This window comes from Eleutherodactylus coqui, chromosome 4, assembly GCF_035609145.1.
Source record: "Eleutherodactylus coqui strain aEleCoq1 chromosome 4, aEleCoq1.hap1, whole genome shotgun sequence".
Lineage (NCBI taxonomy): Eukaryota > Metazoa > Chordata > Amphibia > Anura > Eleutherodactylidae > Eleutherodactylus > Eleutherodactylus coqui.
This window is the reverse complement of record NC_089840.1, coordinates 175,574,533-175,602,500: the sequence shown is the minus strand read 5'-3', so window position 1 is coordinate 175,602,500 and position 27,968 is coordinate 175,574,533. Positions and strand designations below refer to the sequence as shown.

The 27,968-nt window shown below is 41.2% G+C and overlaps 1 protein-coding gene across 1 annotated transcript in view; it reads right to left on the bottom strand.

Moving 5' to 3' along the window:
- SH2D4B (SH2 domain containing 4B) overlaps positions 1-27,968 on the bottom strand; it is a 224,395-nt gene that overhangs the window by 178,560 nt on the left and 17,867 nt on the right. The gene's annotated exons all lie outside the window — the stretch shown is intronic.

Sequence of the window (27,968 nt, the reverse complement as noted above, 5' to 3'; positions counted from 1 at the left end):
TGTGTTACACTAAAAATATATACCGGCGTATAAGGCGACAGGGCGTATAAGACGACCCCCCAACTGTCACCTTATACGCCGGTAATACAGTGGAGCAAAGAATAAAAAGCATTACTTACGTTTTTAGATGATCTGCGGCGCTCCTGCAGGCTGTCACTCCCTCCTGGTCCACGGCAGAGTATTGCTTTCTCCACGAAAGACTTTAAATCCCTGCCTCCAGAAGCACACGTGCCTTCAGCCAATCACAGCCAATGACAATGATGTCATTGAATGGCTGTGATTGGCTGTGTTTCTGGAGGCGGGGATTTCAAGGCTTGAAATCCCCGCCTCCAGAAACACAGCCTATCACAGCCATTCAATGACATCATTGTCATTGGCTGTGATTGGCTGAAGGCACGTGTCTTCCTGGAGGCAGGGATTTAAAGCCTTTCATAGAGAAAGCTTGTCTGCCGTGGATTAGGAGGGAGTGACAGCCTGCAGGAGCACCGCAGATCATCTAAAAACGTAAGTAATGCTTTTTATTCTTTGCTCCACTGTATTGCCGGCGTATAAGGTGACAGTTAGGGGGTCGTCTTATACGCCCGGTCGCCTTATACGCCGGTATATATTTTTAGTGTAACACATTTCTGGATGAATTGCAGGAAAGGGGTTATATATTTAACCCCTTTCCGACCATTCATCCTGCGATCGCCGGCAGCCCATTGCATTCAGTGGAACATGCTGTATTGCCGCTCCATTGAATTCAATGGGCAAACATCGTTCTTCTCTGCTACAGCTGCTACAGCTGTGCCAGAGGAGGACGATCTTTATGCTGACAGTGGGGGGGGGGGGGGCACTCTTGCCGCTATTGTGGCTTAATAGTGGGACCTGGGAACTTGAGATGCAGCCCACCATGTAGCCCCTCGCCTGCCCTATCCGTCACTGTGTCATTCCCATCACTTTCCTGAATTGCCCAGATTTTCACACATGAAAACCTTAGCGAGCATCGGCGAAATACAAAAATGTTCTGGTCGCCCATTGACTTCAATGGGGTTCGTTGTTCGAAACGAACCCTCGAGCATCACGGGAAGTTCGTTCCGAATAACGAACACCCGAACATTTTGGTGTTCGCTCATCTCTAGCTCTCACACACTTGCATTTTTTTAACTCTGCATTTTTTAACACGAATGTCAATGGGACTTTCTAATGTTAAAAACACATCACAAGTTTGTACTTTGCGATTTTTGTGCGATGAGTTTTTAACATTAGAAAGTCCCATTGACAATCGTGTTAAAAAAAACGCAATTGGGCAGGAGCCCTAAGTCCTGAACATCACCAGATTCCACTGCAGGAAATCGCAAATCGGACACAGCTAGTTGTTCGCTAAAATGTGAGCCACTATATATTTATTAACAGTTGGCAAAACAGAATTGTGGCTACTTGCGGACACACTATCCTCTGATCTACTGGCATTCCGAAAATGTATTTTAACTATCAATAGGCAAATAAATTTGTTGACATTGGAGTCCAATATAAATCAAAACCCCTTCTAGGTACAAAACGTAACCTTTTCTCCAGGATCTTTATTTTCTTTGTGGGGTCACGATGTTATGCATAAATTCCTGTATATTAATCATCTCCTTCAGCTGGACACATAGAGCTCCTATTTCTTTACATCCTGAATACATCCTGTTCTACCTTTCTATCCCTCTATCTAACAAGCTGTCAAAAATGTCCCCCACCCACTGTAGTCTTCCATGGCAATATACAATTCCCCTATCTATCCACCTACTGCCCTATCCAACATTGTTACTTCTTGATAATATAATGTTAAGGTATGATCTCTTTATCCTTTTCTTTTGACCCTGTTTTGTCATTTATCTTCATGTGAGCTTGTATCATAAATTCCCCAGTAGAGAATGAAGGAGACAAGAAACATAAAGGCCCCTAATTTTCCCATCAGGCCCACAATGTACATGCCATATACCCTACATGATTACACTGCTGTCATGCTGTGCTTTTTATAGGTGCAGCATTAGTGTATGATCATAGGCTTTAAGCTACTTTGATCCAATTTACTTGAGCACGGGATATTTGGCTTAGAAATTATTAGAAGCACAGGTCTAAAGTTTGTGAAGAAAGTGTCAAATGTAAAACTATGCCAAATAAACACTAGTTTTCCCTATATGTTCTTTAATTTACAGGCATAGGGTATGTAAGCATGATCACTCAAGGTTTATTAATTATAGAATATGAGGTCCTTTTTAATAAAATGTAGCATATTTTAGTGTTATATACGGCCGCATATTAAAAAGCCATAGTCGCTGCACCTTTAACGTGACCGGGTGGTGTTACGGCCAAACTATAGGGCATTGCACTAGGAGACAACTATAGGGCATTGCACAGTTGTCCTCATTGGCAGGTAATGGAACTGCAATTACTAAACAGCTTGTTGAAATGTTATTCTTGTGGTTCCAACAGCGGAGGTTGGGTTCACATAGAACATACAACTTCACCTCTCTGATTGTCATATTATCTGCTTCTTTTTAGAGCTTAAACAGATGGGCATGTCACGGCCGCATAAGGGGATGAAACAGAACAATTGATTTTAATTGTTTCTTTTTCACTATTGGGATTCTCGCCCATTAATATGTGTTTCCTTGAAAATAAGACCGTGTCATATTAATTTTTGCCCCAAAAGAGGCGCTAGGTTTTATTTTCTGGGGGCAATGTGATGGCTATGATTGGTTTAGCTAGAGCTGCATTGGTTGGCTGAGCAACGGTCGAAGAACCAATCACAGCCATCGCTTCCATGAAGTGGGATTTATGAATCCCATAACCAGGAAGTGATGTATGAGCGGCTGAGGACTGCAGGAACCGTACCGAACCTCTATAGAGCAGCGGGAAGGTCCCAGACCAAGCCTGCTGGGTAATGTATTCTTTTTTTTTTCATGTAGTGTAAATAGCGCTCATTTTGGGGTAGGGCTTATATTTCAAGCCTCACCAAAAATTAGGCTAGGGCTTATTTTTTGGGTAGGTCCTATTTTCAGGGAACAGGGTAATAATATGTGCAAAAAAAGATATGACTTGCCCTATCTTTCTTGCACAGGGTTTTCCTAGATGCAAGAAAGGTAGGGCAGAACCTGTCTTCCAGACTTTTTTATTTTTTTTTCAAACTCGTGCGCAATAGTCCTGAGTTTGAATAGTATGAAAAAAAAATGGATTATGCACTAATATGCTCCATAGTGGTGAGCATATTACCGCAAGCACTCATCTGTTTATGCCCTCAGATTGTATTTACACAAGCTAAGTCGGGCGCAAATTGCATCGCACAATGCATACATACCTGGACCATGTGCTGTTTGGGGTGCAGGACACTATACATTACGTGTCCTATTCTCATTTGCTACTCATACCTTGGGTCCGATCACAAAATTGCTAATGTAAATGAATGCGTTTATTTTTCATGGGACTTCTGTCTGTGTCGGACACGGACAGAATTCACACAAGATCATCTGTTGTAGAAATACAGCTTTATCCCCAGGAGTATGCATTGGCAAGTTCACTACCATTAAGGCTAACTTCACACAAGCGAGCACGATATGGAGCCACGTGTTTGCAGAGTTTCTGCCATTGTTTTCAATGGGAGAGCTCGCATCGCGTGCACTTTGCACATGGTGTGATGCTGCCACTGGCCCCATTGAAAACACTGGGTACTGTGAAGCAAGAGTACACAGCATGATGGAACATGCCGCGATTTGTTTCCCACATAGCATTGCATCGTGGTGCCATGCAGAGAAACATCGCTCATGTGTATAATCCCATTGAAAAGAATAAGGTTCATATTTGTGCATCTCATAGAGAAAAATCTGCACCAAAATTCGCTTGAAGGGGTGAAATCTTCTATGGATCTAAAACTGTCAGGAATTGAAAAGGGAGACTTCCTGTACTCCAAGCAGTAATCCTTCTTATTGAATTATGCAGGCTGTGGAGAGGCCCCCTCCATGACTCTCAGCCTTGTTCCCTGATCCCAGTTCTCCAGCTCCTGCCTCCTAGTCTGACCCCACCTCTATCTTTTATTGCACTTTCTGCATAAGCCTGGCCCTGCCACTCCCTCAGTGCAAAATTATTCTGCTTCACAGTGTTTGATCCAGCTTCTATTGTGCCTGCTATTGTTATAAGTCTTTCAATACCAAGTCCAGGCTTTTCTCCTGACTATGTTACCCGCCTCATCCATTATACTGCAAACTGAGAATTCCCATTATCGACTCCTGGCTTCCATTTGATTCCTCTCCAGACCCGTGGCTGCTACACTGGCGGCTCATATCCTGTGCCAGTAAGACGCTACAAAAATATTGCAGATTTTGACATGGATTTTGGGTGCAAATCTGCTGCAGAAAACCCACAGCAAATCCGCAACTCTGTCTCACTTCTCCTTGTGCTAACAGTCTTCAGGAAACTAGACCATAATTCCTTCAGAATCTGTAGGGCATTACTTTGTCACTTACTGCTTGCTGTACTACACATTAGACCTGCAGCGTCCCTTAGGGTGACCCAGACACAAGGCACACGTTGAGGAGCTGGGAGGGTAAAGTGGTCACTTGTCGCGGTGGCACTTACCAGGCTCCCTCCCGGAGGTACACACATAGCCTCGGCCAGAGCAGCTCTGGGCCTCTTTGGACACCCCTAGGATAGGGATGCCCAATAAACTGGAGGACAGGGATAGAAGATGTCACGGGTGACTCCACCATTCCATTACCCACCGGTATGACCCTTGGTGATAAATAATGGAGCCGCAGACAAAAGTAATGTACCTCAGGTCCCTGGGAACGGTCAGGGCCTGCCAAAACTTTACTGAACAAAAGTTCTTAATGATGGTACAAGTTACACAATATTGGCAGTGCAGGTAAAGAAGCAGACTTGAGAGTACCTCCACCCAGTGATCCCACAAAGGTATGAGGAACCGCTCTCCCGCCTCCATTTTTCACCACATGAGGGTTGACGGTACCCCTATGTGGCTGGCACTCTTTCTCAGGAACCAAGAAGAATCTTGCTACCACACCCAAAACAGTGAAAGTAAAGGAAAGAAAAAGCCTGCGCTCAGGATAACCTCAAGAACCACCTAGCATTAGCCTTGGTTACTGAGACCACAATCAATGAGATCAATGTTTCCTTGGTTAAATAAGGTGGAAGACACCTCAGTGTTGACGTGAATAGTATTTTATTGGACAAATATAAGGTAGTGCAATATGTTTCGGAGCTCTCAAAGCTCCTTTCTCAAGCACAAAACAACTAGATAGGAATTGACAAGAGGAGGGGAGTAAAACATAATAAAAGTAGTTGTAGAAGACCAGAGATATAGGTAAATAAAAGTGGCAAGGATAAATAAGTGGCGAATATTTTAAAAAAGCAATAAAATTCATCAGTATTGCAGCACCATCTTTCATAAGTACTTAAAAATATATAATTGATATTGCTGAAGAACCTCATTGATCAGACAAATGTTTAAAAATATGAACAAATGATATAAAATACTTCATATGGTAAAATAGAAAGAAAGGTATAATAAATGAAACATTCATTGCATGATATGTGTATATATATATTAGAAGTTTTCACAAAATATTTTAAAGTCTGGAAAAATAAAATAAACATTTTCCGGGTTTATGGCTTGGGACAAATATCTTATAGGTCAGCCTGGGGTAATTAATCAGACAAATAAAAATATAATCAATTGATCTAAAATACATATTAGCATATCCAGCACTTCATATGATAAATAGGCATAATCCATATAAAATATTAATAACATGATATATGTATATATTTATTATGCATTTTTACAATATGTTTCAAAGTCTGAAAACAGCAGTAATGTATTAGGGTCAGTCAGATGGGCGTTGTTTACATGCGTTTAATCGCGCGTGAAAAAAGATCGCACTGTGCGCGTAAAAAGAATTTGTGACCACTTCCATTGCCACCCATTTGTCTATGTTTTGTAGGTGCGAAATTTATGTGCATGTAAAAATCAGACATGTGACCGCTGCCATTGAAAAACATAGGTTCTATATAGGTGCGGATCCAAAACGCAAGTAACATGCTCACATAAAAACGCCCGTCTGACTGAGGCCTTAAGGGAAGAGTTCGTGGAGAAATAAGCAGAGGGGTTTTCAGGGTTTCTGGTGCAGGACAAATATCATAAAAACCAGCCTGGGGTAAAATAGTGTCTCCTAGTAAAGGGGGATTCATATACCTGTGTCCCCTTGATATAACGGCCCTGTCCCCGGCTGGCGTCTACACATACCTATATTGCGGATGGAATCGGTTTTAGTCAGATGGTTCTGAGGCCTTGTCGTTAGACATGCGCAGTACACATTTTTCTCAACATATTTTTACCTGCGCTGTCACTAAGCGATGATGCGGGTACATGTGACCCATCCACAATGTCAATTGAAGATGGGCCGCAGGTCGGACGGCTTCCATTGCGGAAGTCATCCGTGCAGAATCTGCAAGAAAATAGAACACGCTGCGGAAATCACAATCACTATTTGCTCATATGAGCACACATACCAGGTGTTCTATTTTCTGAATGCATGTGGAATATCGTGAATCGTCTGTGCGGGTGATGAACGTGGATTCCGCAAAGCAAATCTAGTCATGTGAGACTGAACTAACATATTGAGCCTTTCCTTCACATTTGTTCCTTTCTCAAAGGTTTTTCTGGTTTTGGTGATTACACACACACACACATGCACATGCACACGCGGGCACACACAAACACATATACATGCCCATGCACATGCACACGCAGGCACACACACTTATAAATATGTTTTAATACTTTACACAATATGACCTTGAAATATTGGAAATATCCTTCTTGTTAATGTAAAAGAAGAAGAAAGAAGCATTGCACTGAAGTAAGGTGTTATCTACATGTTGGCCCTCTGTGTAATCACTCTTTTTTTAACACATTTAGTTTACATCTGCATATCTGATGCTAATTAAAGAAAAGGTTCCTCACAACGATCCAACCTGCTGCTGTTAATCGCTAGGGTCAGCAGATTGTATGGCAGCACCATTTATCATACTTGCCACAATTATGCATTTATTAACAACTCCCATTTCTAGTGCTTGTATATATATCACAGCAATCTTTTCAGGTTATATTAGTGGAGTATTCTGAGTTCTTATTTGCTCTCTTATGAGTGCTTTGACAACATACACAAAATTTTGGAAAAAATGTTTTTTCAACAGTCACTAATCTCAACATGCAGTATTGTTTAGTCTATGATAAATTTTCCAATTTATGATTCCAGGTTAACACTGTTCTGGGCCCCAGGCACAAAGCTGAATTTGGTCCCCTATGAACAAAATATCCACCATAACTACTTGTAAGTAATTTTCAGGTCACAAATGTAGTAATAGTGCGTACAATGCTTTTTAGCGTATTACTTTTTGAAGTTTATTAGTATTATTATAAATGCAAACTATTATGCACGTACAAAACAACAACTGTTCAAGCAGGTCAGAATCAGAGCAGAAATTCAGAAAATGCATTTTTGAGCTTTTCTATAGGCAAAGTTTGTTATCTCTTCATTAAAAAAGCTTTTTCAGTTAATTCTGTCTCAAAAGACAATACTGCATTTACATTGGTGAGTGAATTAATATGTCTGACAGATACTAAAATCACATCTACACTGCTCAGTACACTGTACTCCTGTACACCTCCATGCTGTTATTATGTCTCTATGAGAGTTAGGGCTTAAACACATGGATGTTTTTTCTCCCATTATGTGGCTGTAATAATAACAGCACAACACAAAATCCCTGATTTCAATGATTTCATTTTCATTAGCGGTGTTCTCGCCCAATAACAGTATGGGCAAAAAAAGATAGGACTTGCTCTACCTTTCCTGCTTGTATTTAGTACTACTAGGGCAAGACCTATTTTCCTGCTAGTTTTTTTTAAACTCCTGTGCTATGGTGTGGAGTTTGAAAAGCCTGGCAAGAAAAAAAAACCTTAATCATGCGTAGCTACACTCCATAGCGGCGAGCATAGCTGCGCATACAGCCATCTGAAACCGCCCTTAGAGAAGAAGGAATTCTGTTTTCTCAATGTGCAGTGTACAAGGGCTTGAACACATGAGTTTAAGCCCATTATGCGGCCCTGATAATAAGACAAAATGAAACCATTGATTTTGCACACAAAAGGCCTCCATCACCCTGAAATTGCGCAGTGAAGTGCATTATTTCGTGGGCTTAAATAAGAATGTCTGGTCCTATAAAGTCCGCTGACCTGCCTACCGAGTCAGCTGACCCACTAACTAAGTAGGCTGCCCCGCCTACTCTAACATAGCGCTGCCAGAACCAGCAGTCCCGGCAGAGCAATAAAGTAGAGTAAAATGTGCCCATACAGACACAATAGCCCGCGATCATGTCTCGTGATAGAGAGTGTATATGTGCTTACGCCCTTGTGAGGTCGCCCTAAAAGACATCATAACAGCAGGCATCCGTGACAAGCTCAAATATAGCTCTTTTTATTAAGGATTTTCACGAACCAGACAAACAAACATATCAGGCCTCGCAGGACCTCAAAAACATAATAAGTGGCATATATAATAGCTAAACCAACCGTTATAACTTGCGCATCCTGCAGGACAGAATATGACATACAGTCAAAGCAAGAATTAAGCTTAACTTATCTGTATATCTCTATTGCATTCAGGTAAACCCATAAAAGTAAGCTATGTCTTTGCAGGTCTCTCTCTACACAAACAAAAGAGACATCATTCTCTGCCCTTTCATAATAAAAGAAAACATTTAATACGTACGCTAAAAGAACTTAAAACTCACTGGTTATTACTGAGAGAACAACCAGAGAGGGAAGGGGGAATGTATTGGGAAAAATAATTCAAATATAGGAAGTAAATTAGATAAGTAATGTAAGGAAAGGATAGACCATTATGTAAGGATTAGACAAAGGGGTATTACGTGGGAAAGGATACGACACAAGAGGAGAGGGGAACGACGAGTACAACTATACCACGATTTATCTGACAGATGTTCCTGATCCAGGCCTAATGTTCACAGGGTCCTTCCTTTCAAGAGATCATACATTAGGAAAACAGGGTCTCAAACTCCGCAGAGGACATAAACTCCACCCACGGCTGCCAAAGTATTATAAATTTATCCAATACCCTGTTGCATTCACCACAGAGTTCCTCCGTGCGGCATAGCTGCACCATTTCCCCCTGCCACTCCCTCATGGACACCACCTGAACTGTGCGCCAATGCCTAGTGATCACCAACTGTGCAGCCAAAAGACTGAATCCAAGCAACCCCTTTTTCTGTGACCCGATCAAACACGAAAGGATAGAAAGTAATGCTATTTGTGGAATATTTTGAATTGTCTTTTGACACATTGTATTGTATACCCCAAACACTTTCTCCCAGAAGGGTCACAGCTCCACCACACATGCAACACAGTGCCCCTTTCCATCCCACAACACCAACACAGTCCGACACAGAAGGAAATATGTAATGCAAACGATCTGAGCTAGATATAGTGTAATACTTCATTCACACACACTTGTTAATGGAACTGAGTTATTATCAATAGTAATGCTCACACCGATATTTTCCGCTCTACATACTGTACATTGCGTGCCATGTGGTCCTACGCTATTTACGTACAGTGGCTGTTCTGATCCAAAGGAATGAATGATCACACTGTGCAAATGGCATATTCATCACTTTTGACACATTAAAATGAAATGTCTTCACAGGGTGAATGCAGGTATTAAAGTCTCACTTTTCCATAACTCCACAATTAAGGTAACTCATATTTTCTGACAAAGGTACAATAAAAGTATCATAGCATAAAAGAAACTATGAGTCTAAATTAATTGCTACCAATCTGCTGCCAGTAACTTGTCTACTGCACACTGAATAGCTTTATATTCTTCACAAAGGCTGCTGACAAACACTACTTACACATCCAGTCCTAATTTTCATGTCGTATGATATTTTCCAACTTCTGATAAGTATTGCTCCAGGGCATGACTATTTGAACCAGCTTCTTAGTGCAAGCATTAAATATTCATCTTTTGTTCCCACTGCCCTGATTATTTTACAGCAGCTCCTGTACGTTTCCCCCTGAACTCCATTGTACACTAGAAAGGGAATATTCCTGTGGTGGTGAATTATCAACAGCACTAGGAATTTCTTATTGTTCTATAAGGACAAAGGTAATCGTATAAGTAGAGTATAAGCTTTCCAAACTAATGCAGAAAAAGTGTGGAAGTGCTACAATCAAAATGCAACAGATAAAAACAGGAAAAGACTAATAATAAACTAGTAATGTCCTGTGCAAAGTTAATATTCTATTATAGTATAATAATAGATGTCCCCCTTTTAGCATTAATATTTTATATCTTTCTATATTAATTTCATTAAGGGCTTCTTGTTTTATTATTTAGCAGCAGTAATGCAAAGCTTGTCTTGATGTACAGTATGTATGTCAGTCTGCTAGGTCCTAGTGTTACACAGTGCACTTATGAGCTATACACACTATAGAAATCAATGGAACCCTTAAACAGGACAACATCTGCCCATATGCCCTGGCTCTACAGCTCAGGGGGAGAACTATTAAGAACTAGTGAAGTGATCCTGTGTTGTTCACCACATAGGCATAGAGGTGATAACATCAATGATATTGACTAGAAATGTGTCACCTGCTTAAGAAAACGCAACTTTAAGATACTAGTACATGAAAACAATATTATGTCCAAATCCAAAATGATAACGTCCTGCTGAATTAATTTGGTCTTGAGTCCTAGAGGCCCTAATATACATTAGAAGAAAGTAGACAGAACCCACCAATTTCATCTGGGCCAGCTATCATATGTATCATATCATCAAACAATGTTGGGAGAAAAAAAGATAGAGCATATTGAATTTCAACACCTAATACTATCGTTCTCCCTGGAGATAAGCTGTCACCAAAGCTTTCTGGCAGCGGCTTACTTCCTTCTACTCAAGGAAAGTACATGAACGCTCTACTGAGCCAAGTGTTCATGTGAAGCAGGTGAGTGGTATGTATATGGTGCAATGTGACAGATGAAGGCAGAGGCTGCACTTTTTATTAAAATAAATCTTAGTAAACAGGAGTAATTAAATGCTTATACTCCATAGTAGGGTTAAAGTACTTAAACATTGCCTAAAACAGCACACAAAAACATCTTACGTGAAATATTCAAGGTACGGCTCCTTTACATTGCCTGTCCAGCGGGGTCGCAACAAGACACCTGACCAGATCTCAGGCATTTACTCCATATGCCCAATACTGACTCACTTCCGGTCACCTAGACCCGCCCCACCTCGTAAGAACTGCATCTTTACACACAAGGCGCCAGACATCATTGATGTCAAACAGAACAATTTGCCTCAGATCTATCCCACTACATCTTACTTCCTCACCAGGTGCTTGTTCTGCCCTAACATACATCAAATATGTCATATTAAATTAAATTTTGGTTCATCATATTTAGCAGCAGCAAGACATCTTGCACCTTTACCAACCTGTGCCCTCAAACACATTAAACAGTCCATTGTCTACAGCCAGGTCATCAGGTACAATCGTATTTGCTCTAACCCAAATGACAGACATGAACATTTACACCATTTTAAGAGGACATTTTTAAATCAGGGCTACCATCCCACCTCAATTGATGATCAAAACATCAGAGCCACCAGGATACTCAGAAATCAACTACTCCAATACACAGAGAAGGAAGAAAAGTCAACTTTTTATCCCCTAGCAAGCTGGGTACTCATTTTACTGAGCTCAGAAGAATGGAAGGCTGAGTCAACCTTGAGCCGGCTGCTTGAACCACGTGGGGATTGAACCCGTAGTTGTCAGGTCATGAGCGAGAGCTTAGGACTGCATTTATGCTGCCTTTATACTCTGTACCACATGAGGCTCCTAGTACCTCTAGTAATGACCTACAATCTGCAGCTAGAGGTAGAAAGGTAAACCACAAAGAAACGCCACCATACCCTACACAAGGATGACCGCCTAAAAAAACATATTCCCGAACCTCCCCTTCTGTGTTACAGGCAACCTCCAAATGCAGGGAACCTTATAATCAGGAGTGCATTGCCCTCTGACACACAAAAAGGAACTTATCCCTGCAATGTAAGGAGCTGCAACACCTGCTCACATGTGCTGACTGTGGACAGGATACAAATCTCCAACACACAACAGGACTATAATATCCTGGTGACATTCACATGTTCCACGTCCAATGTTGTGTACCTGATAATGTGCAATGAATGTTCTGTTGGGGGGCTTTATGTTGGAGAAACAGAACAAATTCTTAAAGGAAGGATGAGGTCTGATCGCTGTACCATTAAAGAAAAAGAGTTACTCTTGGCTCAGTATCTTGGTAGCCAAAGACATAACATAGAACTTATGAAGATTATTACAGTGGATATAAAAGGTCTATACACCCCTGTTAAAATGCCAGGCTTTTGTCATGTAAAAAATCTGCCAAAGATGAATCTTTTCAGGTTTAGTTCCACCTTCAATGTGACCCATTATTTGTACAATTCCATTGGAAAACAAACTGAAATCATTTAGGATGGAAAGATAACTAGAATAATGTGGTTGCATATGTGTGAACACCCTCTTATATTTGGGGATGTAGTTGCCAATCACATATAAATTCCTGATGAACAGTAGTCAGTACTCCGCTCCTATTATTTACAAGGAATTCTAGTTTCCCCAATAAAAAGTTCTGCTCTGCTTCGAGGATTTTCTTAACATTTCCTTAGTTGGTCTGCAAAGATCTTACAGCACATCAAAGGATGAGATTCTTTTGCCCCTTCCCTCCCCATGACGTAAGGATACATCATGGAAGCAGGGCATTTCCCACAAAATGATGTACCCTTTTGTCATAGGGATAGCGCGAGATCATGACAGATCTCACGCTATCCGGCAGCAGGAGCTAGCTGTCACTAATAGCCAGCCTCCCGATGCAACAGCGGGGGTGCATTAGAGATCACCCCCCCCCCCACCCACCCCGCTGTTAACCCCTGCCCTGCCGCGATCTAAGTAGATCGCGGCAAGGAAAGGGCTTACAGAGGGAGCGCGCTCCCTCTGTGACTTCAGCTGGCTCTTGCAATGTTATCGCAGAGAGCCCGGCTGGTTGCTATGGCAGATACCGGCGTCCTGTATTGCCAGAGCCTGTGATCGCTGTATAAGTGATAAGGCATTGCAGGAGAGAAGTTCTGCAATGCCTTATTGTAGCGATCATCGGTGCTACTGTGCAAGTTCCCCAGAGGGACACAAATGATGTAAAAAAAATCTAAATAATGTACAAAAAATAAAAATGTAGAAAAAATGTTAAAATACCCCTTTTTTATGCTTTTTCTCATATTAGCATAAAAAAATACTCAAATATTTGGTATCATTGTGTCCGCAAAGACCCATAAAATAGTCTCGCAAAAAAATAAGCTCTCACAGAGCTCCTCCCATGGAAAAATAAAAAAGTTATAGGACTTTGAATGCAGCTATTTAGGAGAAAAAAAGATTTCCAAAAAAGGGTTTTTATTGCAGCAAAGTGGAAAAACCTAAAAAAAAATAAGAATTTTGGTACCGTTGTAACCGTACCGACTCGCAGAAAAAAATGTAGTGTGTCATTTATGCTGCATAATTAACGCTTCAAAAAAAATCTATGGCAGAAATGATGCGTTTTCTCTCCCTACGATCACAAAAAAAATAATAAAAGTTTTACAATATAGTCTATGCACCCAAAAATGGCACCAATAAAAACTACCGTTCGCCATGCAAAAAACAAGCCCTTATACGTCCGCATCGACGGAAAAATAAAAAAGTTATGGCTTTTGAAAAATGGAGATTAAAAATCTAACAAAAATCATTGGTCCTCAACGCCAAAATAGGCCATGTCCTTAAGGGGTTAAAACTGTCAGTCAGGAGAAGGGCACCAAGACATCTCCAAGGCATTACATATACCATGAAACATTGTGAAGATGTTATCTATCAATAAGTGAATTAAATTTGACACAACAGTGACATCATCAAAAACTGGAAATCCCTCAAAAACTGATGAAAAGACCAGAAGAAAATTGGTCTGGGAGGCAGCTAAAAGCTCTACAGCAACGTTTAAGGAGCTGCAGGAGTTTCTGGCAAGTACTGGTTATGTAGTACATGTGACAACTATCTCTTCATATATCTGGTGTTAGATATGGGGTTACCACTGGGGACGCCGGGGTCCGGTTGGTGCAAGATGCTTGTCCTGGTGCTGCGGGGGCCCAGGCTGGCGGCTCTGTCCGGGGTTCCCCCACTCTGGTGGTTGGTTGCGGCAGCCGGTGGTGTGTGCCTGTCCACTGGTAGGCCGCGCGGTGCTCTGGCCAGTGCGTGCTGCCGGGGGGGAGGCGACTTTATGATTCCCTCTGGTCATCATGTGACTTTGCCCCACCCTTCTGGGTGGGGAATTCTGCATATATACCTTGCTGGCCCAGACTCTGATTGCCAGTGTTTGGTTTTGACTTTTCTGCCTACACCCACATTATTTACCTGACTTCTGTGTGTTCGACTTCGGCCTTTCATTTGACTCTGCCTCTGTTTTGCCCTCCTGTACTTCGCACGTGTCTTCCACTTTGACCCTGCTTGTTTCCTGTCTACTCTTTGGTCTGCTCAGTTGTTGCCTCCAGTCAGCTATGCGGTGCTCCCCTACTGGTCTCCTTGTCCCTCCTTCCTTGAGGTCCCTGTCACTAGTGCAGCGCAGGGACTGTTGCCCAGTTGTCGCCCTGGGGCCTAGCCCAAGGGGGCCAATAGGTAGGGACACTGGAGAAGGCTGGCGTAGGGATCCCCTGTCCATCTGCCCCTGCCAGTCCTAACATCTGGGCTGTGGGGTGAGGGGCAAGATGGAAGCCTTTTCTAATAAAACAAAACATCCAAGCCCCGCTGCGTTTAGCCAAAACCTACACCAAGTCTGATAGAAGTCTGTGGGAGAACGTGTTATGTCTGATGAGACCAAGGTGGAACTTTTTGTCCATAATTCTGAAAGGTATGTATGGCACAAAGCCAACACTGTGCATCACAAAAAGAACATCATACCTGCAGTAAAGATAGCGCAGGCAGCATTATGTATGGGGCTGTTTTTCTGCTGCTGGAACTGGGGTTGTAGTCTAGGTGCAGGGAATTATGAACAGTTTCTAATATCAGTCCATTTTGGCACAAAACCTTCAGGCCTCGGCTAAAAAGTTGACGATGAAGAGAAATTGCATCCTTCAGCACAGCAACGACCCAAAGCGGACCTTCAAATCACCAAAAAAATGGCTTCACTAGAGGATCAAAGTTTTGGAATGGCCCAGCCAGAGCCCAGCCCTTAAGCCCATTGAAGATCTGAGAGTTGATCTGAAGAGGGCACCACACATGAGACACCCTCGTTATTTGACAGATTTGTAGCCCTTCTGTAAGGAAGAGTGGGCAAGGATTTGCAAGTCAAGATGTGTCATACTAATAGACACCTACCCAAAAAGACTAAATGCTGTCATAATGTCAAAGAGTATATGAACAAAGTAGTAGTTTTAGGGTGTGCATATTTATGGAACCACTTTATTTTAATTTTCTTTTTAAATTTTTCCATCCGAAAAGATTTCAGTTTGTTTTTCAATGGAATTGTAATATAGATAATGAGTCAAACAGAAGGTGAAATAAAGCTGAAATGATTCATCTTTGTCGGATTTTTTAACATGACCCAGAATATGGCATTTTAACACGTATGTGTAGAAGTTTTATATCGAACGTATATTAAAAGACAACTTCAAATCTCAACAACACAGAAGACTCTGGGAATACAAATTTATGATTGTCTTTGATACTCTCAACACTGGCCTGAATGACTTCAAGGGTTTTATGGTGGGGTGGGCTAACATTAATTTTGAGTCCATAAAATGATCACATCCAAATCAGCGGACCAAGTAAGTATTTGCTCTTCTGCTCATCCTATTATTGCTTTAAGTACACATTAATCACATCATGTCTGTGCCTTTTTATGCGTATATACATATACGATGGTTCAGATATTTCTAAAATAGGTTTGCAAGCTCACTGTAACATTATTTCTTTTTGTTAGCCACTAAAAGGTCTCATATGTAGAAAATTGCTGTTTTTATCTTACTGAAAACAAGCACATTTTGTAGGCCTGCTAGACAATTGTTGTACTAGGAACCTAGTCTAAGATCTCTGTTAGGGTGTATTTAGATGCTGGCTGAACTAGTAAGCACAGGAGATGGTAACCCTAACTAGTAAGGATAGAACCCACAGAAATAAAGGTTTGCTGGCAAAGACTTGACCATGTGCTAGCTGCAACGTGACAACAATACTGTTTCCTTATATGACGGGCCATAGCACTTGGTGCAACAACATATATCCCCAAGTAAAAATGGCGTGCAATGTAAAATATGATGCAGAATTTGAAGCCGACTTACTTTCCAAGGGGGTAGTAGAATGCACTTACCTCCTTAAAATCCAGATAGGTACATCAAATATGACTTCACCACTCATCCATAGAAGGTAAACTTGAATGTAGTGGGATATTCAGAATTGTATTATTACAGTAACGTGATGTGTTTCGGAGGACTGCCACCTCATTGCCTCCTTTCTCAAGCATTACAGTCATCACTATACTCAACAAATATATAGACAGATCAAGACACAGACCTTATTGCATTGCATTGACACCAATGATTAAAGTCTAAATCTTGATCTGCTTATATATATTGACTGACTATACTGATGACTGTAATGCTTGAGAAATGAGGCAAAGTGACTAGCAGTCCTTCGAAACACGTCACATGCTACTGTAATAATATTTTGGACTTCCTGTTACATTGGAGTGTACTTTCCATGCATGAGTGGTGAAGTCATATTTGATTTCTCTATCTGGATTTTAAGGGGGTAAGTGCAATCCATTATACCCTTGTGAAGTAAGTTGGCTTCAAATTCCGCATCATAGCTTACATTTTACACCACTTTCACTTCTGAGCACTGGCATATGTTTTTTCTTCCTTTATTTACATTATACCCTTCTATCCTGGGCAACTAAATTCTGCACTTTAATAAGAAGCCCATTTTTATCTTCGCTAATTCTATCTGTTGTCTTTGTTGTTTAGTCAATTAAAATTGTCTACTTACATGGATTTATATTTTATGTAGCTTTTTTCTGTCTTATCATCTGAATGTGATAAAAGAGCAACAAGCTTCTATTGTTGATGCCAGTAGATGTTGCAAGGTCACTTAAGATCAGTGCAAACTACAGAGTAAATCTCATTTTCTGAGATTCCCATCCAAGTACATAGAACAACTGCCATTGCTTCCAGCACTTGAAGGTCAGAATTTTTGCTCAGTTTAACTTCACTGTACAAAAATGTGATCAAGTTATACAACCATATATAATTATGGCTGTGGGCAGTTTTTCTGTGTGCATGGTTGTCTATTCTGGTGCTGAGCAGGATAATATTGAAGAGATAAAACTAAGAGATAAGTGAAAAGCTAAACTTCTGCTGTGTTTAATCAGGAAGGAAAGTATCACCACACAGTGATAATTGACGGGTATGACTGACTCAGCCGGTACGCTGCGTTTTATGGGTGTTACATGCTGCATTGCATTAATCAAGAAATTAATAAATCATCGAACACATGAGAAGAATTAATTTTCAGCAGCTCTCTTTAACACCAAAGAGTACACATAATGCTGCATTAAAGGGGGATGCAGGTATCTAAGCATGAAAAGTTATATAATATTCACATGCTTTGTTGTTCATTCTCTTCTTTCTGTTGTCAATGAATGAAAACATTTTTATATACAAAACAATGACTTTGTTAACCTCTCGCACCAGGAGTATGTGCTCTGAGTCTCATAGTTCAAGAAATCAGCACCTTCACTTGTATCTGTACCCACTACATCCACCAGTGTTCCTCGGGGCCCTGTCTGTCAAAACTGCCGATTGAAAGGCTTAAAACTCATACAGGAAAGCAAACGAAAGGTTAAGACTAGGGATGAGCGAGTATACTCGCTAAAGCACTACTCGATCGAGTAATCTGCTTTAGCCGAGTATCTCCCTGCTCGTCCCTGAAGATTCGGGAGCGGCGCGGGGCGGGGAGCTGCGGGGGAGAGCAGGCAGGAAAGGAGGGGAGATCTCTCTCTCCCTCTCTCCCCCCCCCCCGCTCCCTCCTGCTGACTGCCGCTACTCACTGCTCCCCCGCGCCGGCACCTGAACCTTCTGTCTCGAGCGGGCAGGTACTCGCTAAAGGCAATGCTTGTTTGAGCAATTGCCTTTAGCAAGTATACTCGCTCTTCTCTAGTATTAACCTTTTCTTTCCCTCTTACAGGTATTAGAATGCCTGACTAGCACACTCTGTAGGTCATTCTGTTTAATGCACCACTACAAAAAATACAAAGCAGTAGTGCTTTAGCGAGTATACTCGCTCATCCCTAGTTAAGACGTGACCTTGATTCATATATGCTTGCACGAAGTGGGTTTTGCAAAAATTCTCTGTTTATAAAACCAGCACATATATACATGTTTCGTGGTCAGCAGACCTCTTCCTCAGTTAATGCTGGGGACAAACCTCTGTTCGACAAATTGACATTTTCATATACATCACATGCTTTGTTTGGAACCTCTGGCACAGATTCGGCATACAATTGCAGAGACACCAAGGCTGGCGGGGTAGAGATGGCACTTGTCAGACTCCTCCCCTGAGGGACGCATGTAACTTCAGCCAAGATACTGCTAGGCCTCTTCCAGGCAACACTGGATAGCGGTTACCTATATAGGTGTGTAGTGGACTGTAGAAGTTGTGACTCGTGACGCCACCATTCCTTCGCAGTTCGTGGGATTTGGAACATCAGGCTACCTTTCTTCTGCTTCCCTCACTTCCCCACATGAGGGTTGAAGGTACCTACATGTGGCTGGTACTCTCATTCCTCTCCTAACCATTGAAGTAGATAGAACCACACCTAACTCTCAATCACTCATAATTATAACCGTACGAAACCACATGTCTAGACAAACTTGATACTTTTTCCAGACATATCCCAGCCACTTTTAGACATTAACCTCTTGCATGCTGCATCTGTGCAATATGCATAACAGCAGACAAGACACTTTGCATAGTATATCCACATAAAAGACATGACATGTATGACAATTATGAAGGGGCCAGTTATATATGTTTTGGGTCACTACTAGAGATGAGCGAGCATGCTCATTTAATGGTGCGTTCACATGAGCGTAGACGTATTTACGTCAGCACGTGCGCAGCGTATAATCGCCGGAAAGAACGTTTTTCGGCGATCATGACCAGAGCTAGAAAGCGTATTATCGTTTGTTCCTACTTTGCAAACTATCTTTTCGGCCATCGAATATGCGTTGGCGCGTATTTCGGTCGCGTATGTTCTGTTTTTTTTCGGGTTGCCGTTTTTACGCGCCGTAAAATCGCCCGTGCGAACGAATACATTCAAAACCAACGCCTCAGATGGTCACGTATATACGATTGGGCGCAAAAATGCGCCGTTTATGCGCTCGTGTGAACGCACCCTCAGGCTGCTACTCGATCGAGTAGCAGTCTTATCGAGTAACTGTGTACTCGCTTGAGCAGCATGCAGGTGGGGCGGACCGTGGGGGGGAGTGGAAGGGAGCCACTGCCCCCCGCCGTCCCCCTGCATGCTGCTCGGGCTAGTACACAATTGCTTGATAAGACTGCTATTCGATCGAGTAGCAGCCTTAAACAAGCATGCTCGCTCATCTCTAGTCACTACACAATCCCAGCCAAAATAGCAGAGTAAGCTGCTACGTTTTGTCTGGGAAAATGCTAGAGAGCATAAGGAAGCCTAACGGATCCCATTATAGTAATTAGTCCCTTGGAAATCTGTCATACATCGGATCAATTCAGGCAAAGATACAGTTTTTCTGCTCCCATATTGGGGTAGCATAGCAGAATACCTAACAGGAGCCCAAACGCAAATGTGAATGTGGCCTGATACTGCGTTCACACATGGCATTTTTGTTGCGGTTCTTAATTGCGGTTTTTCCACAGTTAAAATCCACATAAAAAATGCGTGAGTTTGAATAATACATGCTGTTTTAAAAAAAAATTGCATGCAGTTTTTTATGCAGTTTTCAATAGCAAAAGAACCGCAATTAAAAACCGCAACAGAAACACCATATGTGAAAGCAGCCTAAAGGCTACTTCATACGACCATGTTTGTGCAGGTATTTGCGCACGCAAAATCATTGTGCGCTAAACACCGAGAGTTGAACCAATTGATTTCAATGGGTTGGTTCCCATAAGCGCATTTTGTGCACACAAAAAAATAGGTCCTGCTCTATTTTCCTGTGTTTTGTACAGCAAATGTGCCATAGAAGTCTATGGGAGGTGCAAAAATACGCAAGAGGAAGGGTGTAACACCGCGCAAATTAAGCTTTAATTAGCCAAGAAATCTACAGGAAGCGTGTGTCTAGCCATTACATTTTATGAAAAGGTGTGTCACTCATGCATGAGAACTGGCCTAGCATGTGCAGAGATTACAGTACTATATGTCCATGCACAAAAACACTGCGCTGCGGTGAGCATTATTGCCCATAGTGTCATGTGACTGCCCTAATCTTTGCTGAGAAGTGGATATAGTTGTATTATATATTAGTGTAGGTAAACTGTGGGCTATTTACTTCACCTGGATACAACTATAGTTATTTCTCAGCTGTGAGAAGTATTAGGTTTGTCCTCTGGATATGGTCAAGAATGTTACCTCTCTGACACAGTAACATAGTAACATAGTATGTAAGGCTGAATGAAGACAATGTCCATCTAGTCCAGCCTGTCTATCCTCCTGTGTTGATCCAGAGGAAGGCAAAAAACCACAAGGGCAAAAACCAATTTAGCCCTTTTGGGGAAACAATTCCTTCCTGACTCCCTAATGGCAATCAGACTGTTCCCTGGATCAACCCCTAATAGTTCCTACCTGCCTGTATACCCGGATTGACAATTAACCTAAGACTTGTATCCTATAATGTCCTTCCTCTCCTAAAAGACATCAAGTCCCCTTTTAAACTCCTCTATGGATTTTGCCATCACCACTTCCTCCGGCAGAGAGTTCCACAGTCTAACTGCTCTTACAGTAAAGAATCCCCTTCTATGTTGGTGATGAAACCTACTTTCCTCTAATCGTAGCGGATGTCCTCTTGTTACCGTCACGGTCCTGGGTGTAAACAGATCTTGGGAGAGATCCTTGTATTGTCCCCTCATGTACTTATACTTGGTTATTTGATCACCTCTTAGCTGTCTTTTTTCCAGGGTGAATAATCCCAATTTGGATAGCCTCTCTGGGTATTCCAGTCCCGTCATTCCATGTATTAGTTTAGTTGCCTTTCTTTGAATTCCCTCAAGCACTGTGACATCTTTCCTGAGCACCGGTGACCAGAACTGTATGCAGTATTCCATGTGAGGCCTGACAAGTGCCTTATATAATTGAAGGATAATGTTCTCATCCTTCGCCCCTATACCTCTTTTAATGCATTGGTTACTCCAGTTCAGTCTACAATCCACTAGTACCCCCAGATCCTTTTCCATATCACTTTTCCCTAGTGGTACCCCATTAACTGAATATTGGTGACATCCGTTTCTCCTGCCCATGTGCATAGTCTTACCTTTTTCAACATTGAACTTCATTTGCCATTTTTCTGCCCAAGCCCCCAGTTTATCCAGGTCCGTTTGTAGCCGCACATTGTCCTCCGTTGCATTAATTATATTGTATAATTTTGTGTCATCTGCAAATATTGATATTTTGCTGTGTAGCCCCTCTACCAGGTCATTGATAAATATGTTGAACAGAGTGGGGCCTAATACTGAACCCTGTGGCACCCTGCTAGCGACTGTGGTCCAATCAGAGTACGAACCATTTATTACCACCCTCTGCTTTCTATCTCTGAGCCAATGTTTTACCCATTTACACACGTTTTCACCCAGTCCGAGCTGCCTCATTTTGTATATTAGCCTATTATGTGGCACGGTGTCAAAGGCTTTAGAGAAGTCCAGATATACGAGATCAATAGATTCTCCCTGGTCCAGCTTAGAGCTTACTTCATCGTAGAAACTGATCAGATTTGTCTGACATGAGCGACCCTTCATGAATCCATGCTGGTGAGGAGTTATTCCCTTGTTCTCCTTAAGGTACTCATCGATGGCGTCTCTCAGAATCCCCTCGAAAATTTTTCCCGTTACTGAAGTGAGACTTACTGGCCTGTAGTTACCAGGCTCACTTTTGGTCCCTTTTTTGTAAATTGGAACCACGTTGGCAATGCGCCAATCCAATGGTACTACACCGGTCTTGATAGTGTCTAGAAATATTAGATATAGCGGCCTAGCTATCTCGTCACTTAGTTCCCTTAGTATCCTTGGGTGTAATCCATCTGGGCCCGGCGATTTATCAATTTTAGTCTTCTTTAGTCGCTTCCACACCTCCTCCTGCGTTAGGTATGAGATATTTTGTGATGGGTTCATTTTATTCCCCTGCATCTCGTGTGGCATTTCCTTTTCGTTTGTGAATACACTTGAGAAGAAACTGTTTAGTAGATTTGCTTTCCCTCCGTCATCATCAATGATCTCTCCTGCATTATTTTTTAAAGGGCCAGTGCTCTCCAGGCAAATCCTTTTGCTGTTAATATAGTTGAAAAATAGCTTTGGGTTGTTTTTGATCTCTTTGGCGATCAGTCTTTCTGCTTCCTCCCCCCAGGTAAGCACTGCAGAATCTTCATTCAAGTGAATGGGACAATGCAGTAATACCATGTACAACCATTAGTAAAAGTATGACCTTCTGCACTACGGAGCAATGTAAACTATGAAGAGGCCATAGTGCTCACCTGAGGGCTTCTTAGAACAACTCACCAGTAGGGGAGCCAAGAGTCAGGTGCCCACCGATCTGATATTAATAGCCTATCTTAAGGATAGGCCATGATTTTTATAAATCTATATAACCCCTCTAATACCTATGTGAATATTGGTTTAAAGCAATGCACCATATCTGGAGCAAATTAGCAGACAATATTAGTAATAATATAATAATAAAGTAATTCTCCATACAGATATTTGTAACTTTCTAGATATTTTTTGAACAAAAACTTATGGAAAGGTTTATCTTTAGTAGCCTTAAAACCTTTACTTCCCACTGTAGTGTGAAAGAGGGGTCTAGAACATAAGGAACATAGGAAAAAAGTAGTCAAGGACACTCTGGAATATGGAAAAGGAGAGTTTAAACATTTAGGAATGTTGGGACAAGAGTGGTCTGCATTTAGAAAAGCAAGTAAAATACTTCTGCAGAGCATGGCACAGAAGGTGGAGCAGTGGTCTAGCACACAAGGCAGCTGTTGAAGTAGTGGTTGACTGGGGAAGGATTGGTAAAGGACCAGTGTAAAGGTTAGAAAATCTGGGAAAGGAGTAGTCTGACACATAGCAATGCTGGGAAAAAAGAGTCAAGGGACATTATGGAACTAACAGTACTGATTAGATAATGTGAAATTGTATATGGGCACACCCTATTGACAACTGGAATGGCAAACACCCAGTTATCAAATTGTTCACACATTTTCAGGAGAGATAGCATAGGAATGATACAACATTGAGTTTAAAGAAAAGATGCCCCATCGTAAGGAATACAAATATTTATGAAAACAGACACACCAAGAGAGATGACAGGTAGGGTTCTTTGTCATGATTGGCCAGCAGGTAAAAGCAGACCAATTTTCGCAGAATCAGATCAGCCCGACCCAATTTTTTCTTTCTCATAACAGGTGCTGTGACCTCTTCAACTAATGTAGCTCAGTGGTCAGCACTGCTGGGGTCCTAGATTAAGATCCCATTGAGGACATCTACATGTACTTTGATAAACTCCGAACAAATGTTGCTTTGACCAGATTTGAAATGATAATTCCAGCACTGCAAGACAGTAATTCTAACAATGGAGCCACTACATTTGTTCTTTCTTCTCTGGAGAAGAAGAGGGAAAAGACTAAGCACAGTGAGAATATAAAAACTCAATACAGATGTTGCACTTGGTCAGATTTGAACCTACAACTCCAGCACTGGAAGGCAGCATTACTAATGAATAAGTCACAGTGCTTGTTCAGCCTTCTCTGAAGGAGGAGAAACACAAAGAGAATATATCAGGTCAATGCATATGTTGTTCTTGGCAGATTTGAAGCTAGGACCTCAGCACTGCAAGGCAACTGTGCTAATGACAGAGCCACCATGCTTGTTCATTGTTCCTCCTCCTTCTCTTCCATGGTCGGCACTCTGGCCTTGGAGGGATGGGGGTCTTAGGTTCACGGCTGATAATGGACAATATCCACATGGAGTTTGTATGTTCGCTTTATGAGTCTTCTTTTTCTTTTACTTCTTCTCCTCCAATGCAAAGGGGAAAAGGAAGAAGAAATGTGGTGACTCAGTTGTTAGCACTTCTGCCCTGCAGTGCTAGAGTTCTAGGTTCAAATCTGTCCATGGTAAAAAAAAAAAAAACCCTAAGGAAGTTTTTATGTTCTCTTTGTGTTTATTTTTCTCCCTTTTTGCCCACATGTGGAGAAAACAAGCAAGTGCAATAGCTCAGTAGTTAGCACTGTTGGCTTGCAATGCTGGAATTCTAGGTTCAATTCTCACCAAGGGCAAAATCTGTATAGCATTTTCCAAAGTCCATGCAGATGTTGTTGATGATTAGATTTAAAATTATGGCCCCCAGCTCTGCAATACAACAGTGCTAACTACTGAGCCACATTCATTGAAGCATTCCTGTGCAATTTGAGGGTATTTGTCTGCATTCGGGACCTAGTAGAGGCCAAATGATTGAACTTTAATGAGATTCAGGATCCGGTGATCCCAATTATTTTTTTAATCACTCTAAATCTGATTATTTTAACAATCACTCATCACTAGTGACAGGTTGCCTTTGTGTCGTGTGGCTATATTTTTATTAAACATCTGGTTATTGTGGTAAAAGGTACAGTTGCACAAATTCTACAAGTACATGCCCTCATGTGTAATGTTCATGATTAGTATGAATTGTTCACTGAAGCTTATAATTTAAAAACTGCAGTGCAATAAAGGTGAGGAAAGTCTATCAGTAAGAGAGAAAATTGTTTCACAAATCTCAAATAATATATGCTTTAAAAGCTGATCTGTCCCATTAAACTTTTTGAACATGTAAAATTGCTATGCTGCAGGGAAAAACTCCAATCTGAACACTGAACTATTGTGTTTATGAAGCATAATAGTGCATGCAACATTTACTTGTTGCTGAATACTAACAGATGAATGGTTACCTAACTACATATAATAGAGGATGATACATACAATCCAGCTCTTTGTGACAGTTAAAACGTAATACAAACATTTGGCAGACAGAATCTCAACTCATTGCCAACTCCAAGGGTAGACAGTGTTACGTTAAGAATTATGAGATATCCATTGAAATGATGAGTATTGCATGGGATTGCTTAGACCTTCAAAACCAGATATGCTCATCATATAAGCTCCCAGCTGTGACTGATCAATGGACCTTTCAAAAAGAGGTTGTTGTGATGTGAACCTGATTTAAATATGCTTTCAATAGAACCATTTAAAGGAATCTATAGGTGACTATTAAGATGTGTACTGTTTATACAAGTGTATAACATCATCAAACAATATTTAATCATTTCATAGGCATTCTCTCAATCAAATAATTGTTATGCTAGAAGTCTTTTCTGGAACCTACTAGTTTCTATTACTAAACTATCTTTCTACAGTATATTCTTCTCCCTAATCACATCATGAGATTGCACTTCACATGCATGGACCAATAGATCCTTCCAAAAATATTCACTTATTCACTGCTGTTGTTCTACCCTTTCTTAAATTTAAGCTTAGGACTAGAGTTGAATGAGCTCAAGCAGTAGATCCCTGTTTAGGGTCAAACCTTGATAAAAGTTCAGTGCAAACCTTGGGTGGCTCATCTTGGCTGAGCCCACTAAATTTCCTCCTGTTCCCCGAAGTAGTGTTGCCTTGCAGTAGTGGGGATCTAGGTTCAAATATGAGCAAGGATAGTATTTGCATGGATGTTTGTGTAGGTTTCTACAAACATTCATACAAACTCCATGCAGATGTTGTCCTTGGTAAGATTTGATCCTGGAACCCTAAGTGCTGCAAAGCAGCAGTGTAACCATGCTTCTTCTTCCTACTTCTCCTTCTTCCTCCAGGGGAAGAGAAGAAAAAGGAGGAAGAGAAGAACAATGTGATGATCTTCCTTGGATGGCGGATGAAGCATGGTGGATCTGTGGTTATACTGGAGTCCTATATTCAAATCTGACCATGGCCAACATGTGCATAGAGTTTGTATGAATGTTGGAAGAAACCCACACAAACTTCCATGCAAATGTTGTCCTTGGTCAGATTTGAATATAGGACCAAGTGCTGCAAGGCAACAGTGATAACTACTGAGTTGCACTTATAACAACTTTTATGACTCTTAGACAATTTTGTAAACCAGTTTTATGTATATTGGTGAAGTTCCAGTTCAGTTCAAACTAATTTGGACCAAACCAAACTGGCTGAACTGAATTTTTCAAAAGTTCACCCAACACTACTTAGGACATTCTGGACATGTTGTTCTAGACATGTTCTTATTTATGTAAGAATAACCAGGTAGTAGTTTTTTTGTCCAACTCCAGTATGTAAAAAAAGAAGAAAAGGAAAAATTAAAGAGGAAAAAGAATGGTTATCGTATTGTTTGGTGGATATGTCATACCACGATCGGGTTGACTTGTCATACCACTGTTTGGCTGAATTTTAATAAATCTAAAAGGAGAAAATCCTGGACTGGAAGATTCATCTTTTGCAGTCACTAAAAACCTGTGGGAAACAGGAGGGGGGATATTGGGAATCATAACCCCCTCCTTCAAAGTAAGTCTCCTTCTCTTGAAAGGAGAAAAACAAATTTTATTGTGTGTTTTTCTTTAAAGTTCTGTGAGCGCAGGAAAGAATTTTTACTTAATGAAAAATCTCTTTGCAACTCCAGTATGTAGGTTGTGCAGATGTAATATACTGTACAGCGCTACTATTTGATGGCTGCTCAACTAAAAGCATTTAAAGCTGCTATTTGCATTACTAAACTTTTACTGGCAACGAGGCAGGGAGTCCATTCCTAACTTTGCCATGGAGTCCTATGATCCTAGCTGAGAACCCTAATAAATAGACATCACAAGCTGATTCATGTACTATACTATGGTTTTGTTTATTATGGTCAAATATATAAAATGTGAATTTGCTAAACTTTAATCAATTTGGTGCTCACTAGACTAAAGTGCTGAGTCTAAGGGTTCTCTGGTCTTCACCCTTGACATTTGTGAGGAAGCGTGATCTTTGGTCCAAGGAGCTTCCCAGGTCACAAAATCCTAAATAGTCATGGATTAGAAGAATTAGTGTTGATTGGAGCAAAGAGTTATGACCAGGAGTTTGGTCAGAAATGTGATAGGACAGACAAAGAGAAAGGGCCATGATTCAGAACCAGCTGTAGAACAACAGATACAAATAAAAAGGACAAGGAAGAAGCATGGTTAGGGTTGTCCAAGACCAGGACTGGAATCCGTTTCAGGAAGAAGCACGATAGTACACTCTTTGTCAAAAAGATCAAGCACCTAGAAGGAGTTGTTATTGTGTTCCAAATTCAGCATGCAGTTAAAGGGGTTGTCCCGCGGCAGCAAGTGGGTCTATACACTTCTGTATGGCCATAATAATGCACTTTGTAATGTACATTGTGCATTAATTATGAGCCATACAGAAGTTATAAAAAGTTTTTTACTTACCTGCTCCGTTGCTAGCGTCCTCGTTCCCATGGAGCCGACTAATTTTCGCCCTCCGATGGCCAAAT